Here is a 12379-nt window from a genome sequence, read left to right on the forward strand (position 1 = left end):
TCTAAAATTACCGGAAGTAGAAAAAAAACCTCTTGTTTATGTACTGTGGCACTAACTGGTAAAATGGAAGAGAAGGACATTTTTTGATCCGAGACCTGGTGGAGAAGACGACCATGGCCACATGAGAGAAGAATCCAAGTGTTCGGTAATTAATGTTGGAACTGAATTATCTTCCGTGGACAAAGCTACAGAGATGATGCTAATGTCATGTTTTTCTGTTTGTCCTCTTCTAGTGGTGCTTAACAATTCTAGAATTCTTAAGCCGATTTCAGCTTTTATGTGAAGCTGTGTTCTACTCTGTTGAGTGCTAACCGCGTTGTTAGCCCGCCATTTCGCTGAAGCTAAGGCTTTCTACCGTTCGAAATATGGGCCACTTATTTCTCCATATACTGAATCTCATTCTTTTTATTTTTCTTACACTCAGAGGGAACAGTGTCTTTTTGAGAATAAAGAACCCCTTCTATGTGAAGCTCCGTGTGCTTTATTAATCCCGGCTTCACAAATATTTGACAGACGGAGTGCCGCTTCTGCTCCACCTGGTAGTGAACTCTCATACCGAACCTCTGCTTAAAGCTGCAGCATCTAACTTAAAAAAATAAAGTTTACATACGTATTAAAACTTTCGCTGACCTAACATGAGACAGGTAATCTCTGAAAAAATAATCGATCTCCTCGCTGTTCTGCATAATTACTCCGCTCAGTCAGAAACAGCCAATCAGAACTAGCAGTAATCAGCTAGCCATGCTATCAGGAAGCTTGCATTCAGATTGTTTATTGTAATGGAACCTGTATTTGCCTTTGAATGTAAAGTTTTATACTTGAATTTTTTGGCAATGTTGAGAGGATTTATTTTGACTCTTTGCATTATTTAGCCTCTTCAGAGCCTGCTTATGTTTTCAGTCTGTTAAAGATAGTATTACCAATAGCAGTACAATTTGCACAATGCCTGTTTTGATTTTTTTTCTTGAAAAAAGTTATTAAAAACAAGTTTTCGTCTAAATTAAGGTGAATTCATGGTTCTTTTTTCCACATAATGTAACAGGTAGTGCTTATGATTAAAAAAATAATAATTATGTGATTGGTATTGGTGATCGGCCGTGATCGGCCCTCATGGGTGATCGGAATCGGAATCGGCAGGAAAAAACCTGATCTGCACATCTCTAGTAAAAAGGGATACAAAAATGGGCAAAAAGGGATACATGATGTAACAGCCGTAATTGTGTGCTATCTCTTTAAGATACTCTAGTATCTCTAATGACGTCACGTTTATGCGCCACTGCTTCTCTGTAGAGAGCGTGGGAGAAACGTGCCATGGACATGCTAGATGTCTAACTTTAGTAACGTTACGGGTAGTTTGGACTCTGCTCATTTTCATGTTTGAAAATATAGCAGCCGTTCAACCGGGCTTTGTAAGGTTGGTGAAGAGTTCATTAAAGGACAACACTGTGGAATTCCCAGTACCAGTGTGGTTGTGAGTTTTCTGCCGCCTCTTCTCCTTCCCTAATACAACCCAAACGTTACAAATGGCGCCCGAACAATTTCTCTTGGACCTCAGAATGCAGTATCTTCTACCAGCTGATGTTTGAAACATGGAAGAAAGACTTTGCAGTATAGTGGACGTCCGCCGCCATTCCTCGTGGGAACGAACCGAGCTAGGCCAGACGCGGACTTCGGAGTTTTTCAACGACAACGAGCGGAGTCTTCAACGCCGTTTTTGGAATATAACACGGTCCCAGGTTTCAACCCTTTACTGTGACAACTTGGAGCAACTGCACCGCCTATTCGTGAGACGGATTTTGCTTTATAATTTCTGAATGTGCATGTGTGCACGGTGAAGCGAAGCTGAAAACCTCTCATCGGCTAAGCGCGAGGCAAGCCCTTTTTTTTTCTCCAGTAAGAAATTAGAAATCAGCTCTGTACCAGATCAAGGCTGCAAGACTTTAAGTCCATCAGAGAAGATACGAACTGAAGCCGTGAGTACTTGGAAAAAAAAAATAATAAAAGGAAAAGAGAGAACTGAATTTATCCTAGCACAGACTCGGGTTCACATAAGTGTGCATGATGGATACTCATCCTGACTTGGCTGACCTGTGTGATGATTTGGACTTTAGGTTGCTCCCAAGCCAAAGTACCGTCAGGCACAAAACCCCTGACCTGAAACTTAAAGTACAAAGTCTGAAAGAAGAGGTGGACATGCTTCAACAATGTTTACATGATTCATTGGATCTCCAGAAAAATATTTTGGAACGTTGGACTCAACAAACTAAAGCTGTCCCTAAAGTCCCAGTTGCTCAGATTACTCAGCCTTTTCCTCAAGCATCATCTACTCCATATGTGCCTAGTCTACACGCCAGAAAAAAAGAACAATGCGACTCAGCACCCGACCCCACTCAGACCACGAGGGCTTTGTCTCAGACCCATTCGGATTCACTGGAGTTAATTAATACTACCAGAGTGCTCGCTGCTGCGTTGCACCAAACAAAATTGGAGCCCCCTGTGTTCACTAATGATGGTGGCCCTCACCCAGAGGAATGGCTGCAGTCTGTCAATGCTTACAAGACTTCCATGGACTTAACAGACACACAGGTTCTCAGAGAACTTCCACATTTTCTAGCTAAGGCACCAAGGAAGTGGTTTAATGTTCTCGGCTCTCATGTATCTACGTGGGCTGAATTTTGTGAACTTTTCAGAACTGTATTCTTACCTACTGACAACCAGGAGAATATTATGAGAGGTATCTTAGACAGTTTCCAGCACCCCGAAGAACCTCTCCCTACATTTGTGACCCATATGGTCAGTGAGTTCAAAAGACTGCTCCTGCTCTCTCTGAGCAGGAGCAGATTAACCTAATCTGTAAACATGCAGTAGAGAAGTATAGAGTGGCACTGTATGGAACACCTGTCAGGTCAGTAATGGATTTACTGTCCATGAGCTCCATTCCGTTCTCAGCACCAGCCTGTCACAGCCATCAAGAGTTCAGCTGAAAAATAAAACTGATGGTGGTCCCTACTGTTTTAGATGTTCCATGCCTGGTGTTACATCCCGCACATGCCCAAACTGTTCCACTGAATGTCATGGAACACAGACTGCAGAACAAGAAAGCACTAACAGGATGAGATAAACACAACCAGTGAGTAGAAAGCAGGGAAACTTCAGAGGGGGGAGAGTTTTTCACAGGGCCAACCCTCCCCCCAGTCAGTAACTCCGCCCTCATTGCCTGTATCAGTTCCAAGTTCACCACCTATGCTCAATCACGTTGAAGATGGAACTTCACAATCAGCTTGGAACACCCCTTTCAGAGTTAAAGTGAACTTCAAAGGAACAGCTCTGGAGGCCACACTTTACACAGGTGCGTCGCTTTCAGCAGTAAACGCAGACTTGATACCCGAAAAGACCCAAAATATCTCATTAAAGGATCAGTGGCATTCCCCACCCATAAGACTGGCCAACGGCACCGACTGCAATCCGTTAGGTGTAACCTGGTTGACCATTGGATTTATGGGCAAGTCAGTCTATCAACGATTTGTGATAGTGCCTTTCATTCCCCTTAGTTCTTGGGATGGATTTTATGACTCGCACTTCACTAACAATTCATGTTCCAACCAGAACAGTAATTGTGGATGACAATCCCCCATTTCTGGATGAACCCTATGAAAATGACTTTGTTGGAGGCTGATTTTGAATGTGGAATGATGACTCTACAGAACACTCCACAGCTCTCACTTAAGGAAAAAGTTGAAGAAGCTAACTTAAATCCTGAGGAAAAAGATGGACTGTTAAAGTTAATAGATAACTACAGTGATCTGTTTGATGGTCATCTAGGTTGCACTTCTCTGACAGAACATGTCATAGTCACTGGGGATGCAAAACCAATTAACTTGCCGCCTTATCGCACCTCCCCAGCTAAAAAGCAAATCATTGAAGAACAAGTGCAAAAGATGCTAAAAGATGACATCATTGAACCTGCGTCTGGACCATGGGCGGCTCCTGTGGTCATTGTGACCAACCCGCCCTCATGAACCACGGTTTTGTGTTAATTTCCGGGGTTTGAATCAGCTGCCTGTAAAAGACTCTTACCCACTCCCACTAGTGGATGAGTCATTGGACTTTTTATCAGGAGGAAAGTTCCTGACAACACTAGACCTTGCTCGAGGTTACTGGCAGGTCCCCATTGCCGAACAGGCTAAACCAAAGACTGCTTTCATCATGCATTGTGGCCTGTTTCAGTTCAAGGTCCTTCCTTTTGGTCTATGTAATGCTCCTGCGACCTTTCAGCGACTTATGAACAATGTTTTAGCTGGCCTGATTTATAAGTCGTGTGCAGTATATCTGGATGATATTGTTGTCGCATCGCCAACTTTTGAGCAGCATCTACTTGACCTAGAGGAGGTCCTTGACAGGCTTAAATCTGCTGGCCTCTCATTGAAACTGAGCAATTCTGTCAATTCTGCCTTTCGGAACTCACCTTCCTCGGCTACCGTGTCACACCATCCGGCATTCATACCGACCCTGACAAGGTGACAGCTGTGACTGAGTTTAAAGTGCCAACCACGACAAAGCAGGTGCGACAGTTTCTTGGCTTAACAGGCTACTACCGCCGCTTTGTACAAGATTATGCACGTCACGCAGAGCCAATCTTCACTCTCACTAAAAAGGACGTACTGTTCAACTGGACCGACGAGTGCCAAGCAGCTGTTGACTTTCTAAAACATTCCATAACTTCGGCACCAGTGCTGAAATTCCCGGATTTTACGTGTCCGTTCTTCATCCACATTGATGCATATGATGCGTTATTGATGCAGAGGGATGAGAACAGCAAAGATGTAGTTGTGGCTTTTGCTACCCATTCGCTGCATAAGTCAGAAAAGCCCTATTTGACTCCAGAAAAAGAATGTCTGGCTGTTATCTGGGCTTTGGAACATTTCCGTCCTTATGTCGAAGGTTTACATGTGACTATTTACACCGACCACAGCAGCCTCAAGTGGTTGATGTCTTGACCAAATCCCTCTGGTAGGCTTGCAAGGTGGTCTCTTCGCCTTCAGGATTTTGACTTCAGCATCATCCACAAACCTAGAGAACATAATAAGGTGCCTGATGCCCTTTCACGTAATCCCCTCCCAGACGTGGACACGCCCATGGATCTTCTTCCTCCCTATGCCGTGATTGGAAGCATGGATCTTCGTGCTCTGCCCTCTGTAATTGTGTCGGACCATCCTCATGTTCGTCAGTTGCAACTAGAGGACCTAGTCACTGCCAACTTACTCTGCCAACTCGAAAACAACCAACAGAGTGAGGAGGACAACCAAGATCTGCAAAAGTTCATTGTACAAGATGGACTCTCATATTTCATTGATTCGAAAACAAAGTGTGGTCTTCACCCACTCAAGCAGATTAAACGTTTTGCTCCGACTACACTCTGAGTTATCTGCTCAAGTATTATCATGACCATCCTACAGCCGGACATCTGGGCGTTGCAAAAACTCTGGCACGCTTGCGTCTCAGATTCTTCTGGCCAAACATGAACTCTGATGTAAAGAAATATGTGGTGTCATGTCGTTCGTGCCAAGTCACTAAACCAACTCCCCAATCCAACCACGGGTGTGGACTACATCGGCCCACTACCCCGCACTCAAATGGGAAACGCATATATCCTTGTTTTTGTGGACTATTTCTCAAAATGGATTGAAGTGAGTGCTGTGAGGGAAGCAACTGCTCGAGTTGCTGCTAATAAGTTCATCACCGACATATTCGCCCGACATGGTTCCCCAAAATACCTTATTTCAGACAGGGGAACACCTTTCATCAGTGAACTGTTTGAACATGTTGTGTCAACACTTGGAACTGAGCACAGAATGACAACTGCCTACCATCCTCAAACTAATGCAACTGAACGTGTAAATCGCATGTTGAAAACAGCCATTCGAGCATATATTGAGGACAAACACACTTCTTGGGACAAATATCTTCCCCAGATTTGTTTCGTGCTGCGTACCGCACCTCATGAGAGTACAAGTCTGAGCCCCGCAATGATTCTCTATGGACATTCCCTTGGACCTCATCACTCAGCCGTCGTGGGAAGGGATGGACGACCCTGAGACTAATTACCCAGATCACCTGAGAGCCTCGATTCAAGATGCTCATGACCATGCTTGTACAGTTATCACAGAAAGTCATAGAAGGCGAAAGCATTACTATGATCTAAGACGACGCCCAGTCTCTTTTAAAGTCGGAGACCTGGTCAGAGCAAAATCACACCCAAAGTGGGATGCATCATCTAACTTTTCAGCAAAACTGGCACCTCTCTGCATGGGTCCCTACCGTGTCTACAAAAAGATGTCCGATGTGAACTATTGTCTAACCAAAGTGGACACTGGAGAGAAAGCTGGAGTTTTTCATGTTGCAAACCTTCAACCGTTCTACACCTGGGCTACAGCTTCATCTAACAAACACTCAAAGCAAACGGCTTCTGCAGATTTGGATTCCATCTTACCAGACAGCAGTTTGCCCCCGGTTCTTTTGGACCCAGAGCCTAACTATGATGTTGACGCTGCTATCGTCTCTGACGACGTCCCAGTTGAAACTGATTTGGAATACGCTGACCCTGTTCCACTCCTTTTGGACCAAAACCTTGTCCAAGACACCGACACTGCTTTGGAGACGGTTGTTTACAGTTCACCCCCTGCTGACAATGGGTGTGCTGTTGGTGTCTCTTATAATTTTAGACCAAGATGTGTCCCGAGGGTCACCGCTGACTGGTCAGTCAATAGGTGGACCAAACCTTTTCATACTTCCAGGTTTGACCTGAAGTGACCTTATTAGCATTTTATGTTTGTCTGTGTTCATTGGTGTTATATGACTGTTGCTCAAGTTTTATACAGGTCATGTTTAAATGTTTCTCACATGTTATGCTAATTGTTCTGGCATTCTAAAAAAGTACAAAATGGGAATTTCATCTTGTAATTGTCCTGAATGCTCTGAGTTTCTTTTCGTTTTACAGTAATTGTCCAAGTAGACATTACCTTTGTTGGAAACTGTCATGTATGCCAGTTTTTCACTACTGTGCTGTATATTCCCTGTTTACTCTTAACAACTTATCCATGTATGGAGGCTTGTTAAGTATAGACTGTACCTTTGCTGTGTTCGGCTGAGGGCAGCCTTTTTTTGACCGGGGGGAATATGTAACAGCCGTAATTGTGTGCTATCTCTTTAAGACACTCTAGTATCTCTAATGACGTCACGTGTCAAGCATGCCACTGCTTCTCTGTAGAGAGCGTGGGAGAAACGTGCCATAGTCACTACATGGACATGTAAGATCTCTAACTTTAGTAACGTTACGGGTAGTTTGGACTCTGCTCATTTTCATGTTTGATAATATAGCAGCCGTTCAACTGGGTTTTGTAAGGTTGGTGAAGAGTTCATTAAAGGACAATACTGTGGAATTCCCAGTACCAGTGTGGTTGTGAGTTTTCTGCCGCCTCTTCTCCTTCCCTAATACAACCCAAACGTTACAATGAGAAATTGATTAATGAAACTGGAAAATAGAAAATTGGGTTAATGAAAAGGGAAATTGAAAAGTTAAATAAAAAAAATAGATTAATGAAAAATGGGTAAATAGATAAAGGGATAAATGAAAATGGACAAATGAAAAATAGATAAATGAAAATCTCATAAGAGAAAAGGGGAAATTGAAAAATTGATGATATGAAAAATAAATTTAAAAATTGGGTTAATGAAAAAGGGAAATTGAAAAGTGGTTAAATGAAAAATAGATTAATGAAAAATGGGTAAATGGATAAATGAAAAATGGGTAAACACAAAAGGGAAAATTAAAATTGGACAAATGAAAATGGGAACATAAAAATGGTTAAATTAATCTGGAATAAATAGATTTATAAATAAACAAATATAAATGGGAATAAAAATGACAATTAACTATTTTTTTTTATTTATTTCACTCATTTATTGTATTATTTTGCTCATTTGTTTATTTATTTCACCCATTTATTTATTTATTTAATTTTGGCTGAAATGGCTCTCCATATCATGCAGGCTGCAGGCAGACAAGCTTGTTCCTTTCAGGTTTCAGGCTATAAACTGTAATATTTTCTGCCAGTCGCAAGTCAGTTTAAGTAATGCTTCTGTGAGAAACAAATAATACCAGACCTCTGGTCACCGACAAAAATGGTTAGCCTGAGTTTTTAGTTTAGTTTTTTTTTATTTTGAAAGGCCAGAGCACGGAGTAGTGGCTTTCCAAACCATCCTGCAGCCATACCCGTCTCGTCTCTGGACCAGCAAGATGGCCACCACTGCACTGTGTCACCAGCAGCGATAAACAGAGGTAAGTTTGTCATAAAAAGTTGTTTTAAGATGTTTTTAGGCTAGAAAGTAGCCCTCATAGCAGTGTTGTGGTACTCAAAGTTGGTCTTGGTCTCGAGACCGTTCTTAAGTCCATTTTTTGATGGTCTCGGTCTCGTCTCGGACTTGACCGCATTTGGTCTCGGTTTTGTCTCGGTCTCGGGCGCTGAGGACTCGGCATGTTATTTCAAGACCAGTCGAGACCGCAACTGTGAAAATATCACTAAACGTACAGCATACTGTCCAGTTAATTTGTTAACATCTTTGTTTTCAAAGGATGCAAAACGCACTGATTAAAACCCAAGCAACTACGTGTTTCTGTTACTCCCCTCTCCCCCTCCCCTCCCCACCTTTCACTTGCGCGCGGCGCTCCAGGACATGCGCAGTGGTTTTCTCTCAGCGGCAGAAAATGTTTGTCTAATCGTCAGTAATATAATAGCGCTGCATAAATAGTAAGAAATCCGATGGCCACAGCTAACTCAACATTGCTTCGCTTTCACAGACGGTGGGGACAACGTCTAACTTTTTTCGTCACTTAGAAAAGTAGCTCAAAGAAGGTAAGCTCCGTTGACATGATGTTAGCAAAGCTAGCTGTACAGAGACACGTTATTTGTGATGAAAAATGTTATCACTCACTGCGCTGAATTATTGTGCGGAGGTGTTGACTGACTTGTCGCATATATGGGACAACACTAAGTCCAAAATTCTGCAATATCGTGAGGTGACATTCAGAAACAGTCGATTCTTCTCCACGGCTATTTACTTATTAGATAGGACTGGAGTGTCACTCACTGAGAGCCGTTGTTCTATCATATAACCATACGCTGTCAGAATAGCAAACATGCAGTGAGTACCATGCCTGCGCATACGCATTAAGAAGTCCGACTGTCAGAGGAGTTGTCAGTTCACCATATGCAGCAAGTTATGACGAAAATAAGTCATTAAATTGTTTTCAATGATAACTATATAGATATACATGTGTTGTCATGGTTTCAAAGTGTATTTAAAGCAGGGACTGGCTGCAGCTGGAGTCAACTACAACACACACGCGTAAAACTCACTTAACCGCTAAGTCAGGATGCTATACAACTGTTAATAAAGTGTATGACGATCTACGTCATGATTCTATGTTGCTAGCATACATGCAGTGAGTACCATGCCAGCACATGCGCCTTAAGAAGTCCGACCGTCAGTGGAGTTGTCAGTTCAGCATACGCAACAAGTTATGACGAAAATAAGTCATTAAATTATTTATAATATGATAACTAGATAGATATACATGCGTTGTCGTGGTTTCAAAGTGTATTTAAAGCAGGTCTGGCTGCAGCTGGATGCCATACAACTGTTAATAACCAAGTGTATGATGATCTACGTCATAATTCTATGTTGCTGATTAAATAAAATCATATGGTAATGACAACGTATGCATGTCTGAGCTAAGCGTATGACTATCTGACAACGTATGCTGATCTGACAGAACACCGTGAGTTCGTGCTAAGCGTACGACGATCTGACCTGACACACCCGTTCTTTGTTCTTGTAATGCTCTGTGTACACTGCATCATTATTTAATTATGTACGTTGATATTTAAATTAACAAATAACTAAAACACAAGAACGAAAGAGCACGCAGAGCATGCACATTGCTCTTTGATTGTTTTTGTTCAAAGTGGCAGCTGTAATGTCTGCCATGATGTCAGACTACCAGGCTTCATGTACTGGGATAGAGAGTGAAAACAGTCACGATGAGCGCCTTCTGTTTGGTTACTTCTTGCTTGTTGCTCCTTGGTCAGTGTTCATAGTTGAGCGTTATTTACAGTCAGGGCATTGCCTCAATTGCTATGTTTAATGGTGCAGATAGTGATGGTTTCTTACATGAGCAATATGGGCAAATGCCCAGGGCGTTATGTTTTAGGGAAGGCACGAGACCATCACACATTGTAGCACAGAAATGGAATATTTAATATTGGTAAAATGTATTAAGTATTTAATATCTAGGTGTTCTTATGGTAATATGGATCTCAGTGTTGTGGTACTCGAGATCGGTCTTGGTGTCGAGTCCGGTCTTAAGACCGTTTTCTGATGGTCTCGGTCTCGTCTCGGACTCGACCGCATTTGGTCTCGGTCTTGTCTCGGTCTCGGGCGCTGAGGACTCGGCATTTTATTTCAAGACCAGTCGAGACCGCAACTGTGAAAATACCACTAAACGTACAGCATACTGTCCAGTTTATTTGTTAACATCTTTGTTTTCAGTGGATGCAAAACGCACCAATTAAAATCCAAGCCACTACGTGTTTTTCCTCCTCCCCTCCCCCCTCCCCCCTCCCCTCCCCACCTTTCACTTGTGCACGGCGCTCCAGGACATGCGCAGTGGTTTTCTCTCAGCGGCAGAAAATGTTTGTCTAATCGTCAGTAATATAATAGTGCTGCATAAATAGTAAGAAATCCGATGGCCACAGCTAACTCAACATTGCTTCGCTTTCACAGACGGTGGGGACAACGTCTAACTTTTTTCGTCACTTAGAAAAGTAGCTCAAAGAAGGTAAGCTCCGTTAACGTGATGTTAGCAAAGCTAGCTGTTCAGAGACACATACGAATTTGTGATGAAAAAAAGTTGTCACTCACTGCGCTGAATTATTGTGCGGAGATGTTGACTGACTTGTCGCATATATGGGACAACGGCGCTGTGTCCAAAAGTCTACAATATAGTGATGTGACATTCAGGAACAGTCGATTCATCTGCTCGTCTCTTTACTTATTAGATAGGACTGGAGTGTCGCTGAGAGCCGTTGTTCTATCAGATAGCCATACGCTGTCAGAATAGCATACATGCAGTGAGTACCATGCCTGTGCATGCGCATTAAGAAGTCCGACCGTCAGAGGAGTTGTCAGTTCACCATACGCAGCAAGTTATGACGAAAATAAGTCATTAAATTGTTTTCAATGATAACTATATAGATATACATGTGTTGTCATGGTTTCAAAGTGTATTTAAAGCTGGGTCTGGCTGCAGCTGGAGTCAGCTACAACACACGCCCGTGTAAAACTCACTTAACCGCTAAGTCAGGATGCCATACAACTGTTAATAACAAAGTGTATGGCGATCTACGTCATGATTCTGTGTTGCTGATTAAATGAAATCTTATGGTAATGACGTGTCTGACAGATATAGCCGGTGTTCTATCAGATTACCATACGCTGTCAGGATAGCATACATGCTGTGAGTACCATGCCAGCGCATGCGCATTAAGTCCGACCATCAGTGGAGTTGTCAGTATACGCAACAAGTTATGACGAAAATAAGTCATTAAATTGTTTATAATATGACATAATATGATAACTAGATAGATATACATGCGTTGTCGTGGTTTCAAAGTGTGTTTAAAGCAGGTCTGGCTGCAGCTGGATGCCATACAACTGTTAATAACTGTTAATAATGATCTATGTCATGATTCTATGTTGCGTATGCATGTCTGAGCTAAGCATACGACTATCTGACAATGTATGACAGAACACCGTGAGTCTGTGCTAAGCGTATGACGATCTGACCTGACAGAACACCCGTTCTTTGTTCTTGTAATGCTCTGTGTACACTGCATCATTATTTAATTATGTACGTTGATATTTAAATTAACAAATAACTAAAACACAAGAACGAAAGAGCACGCAGAGCATGCACATTGCTCTTTGATTGTTTTTGTTCAAAGTGGCAGCTGTAATGTCTGCCATGGTGTCAGACTACCTGGCTTCATGTACTGGGATAGAGAGTGAAAACAGTCACGATGAGCGCCTTCTGTTTGGTTACTTCTTGCTTGTTGCTCCTTGGTCAGTGTTCATAGTTGAGCGTTATTTACCATCAGGGCATTGCCTCAATTGCTATGTTTAATGGTGCAACAGTGGTGGTTTCTTATATGAGCAATATGGGCAAATGTCCAGGGCGTTATGTTTTTAGGGATGGCACGAGACCATCACACATTTTAGCACAGAAATTGAATATTTAATATTGGTAAAATGTATTAAGTAT

At 42.4% G+C, this 12379-nt stretch overlaps 1 protein-coding gene and 1 pseudogene across 1 annotated transcript in view; both read left to right on the forward strand.

Annotated features, from left to right (window-relative positions):
* Positions 1-12379, forward strand: part of vopp1b (VOPP1 WW domain binding protein b) — a 98682-nt gene that overhangs the window by 16737 nt on the left and 69566 nt on the right. The gene's annotated exons all lie outside the window — the stretch shown is intronic.
* LOC148153498 (uncharacterized) lies at positions 1833-6752 on the forward strand (annotated as a pseudogene).

The sequence above is a fragment of the Poecilia mexicana genome, unplaced genomic scaffold (genome assembly GCF_051168715.1).
Source record: "Poecilia mexicana isolate PSO_F unplaced genomic scaffold, ASM5116871v1 scaffold_20, whole genome shotgun sequence".
Classification (NCBI taxonomy): Eukaryota; Metazoa; Chordata; class Actinopteri; order Cyprinodontiformes; family Poeciliidae; genus Poecilia; species Poecilia mexicana.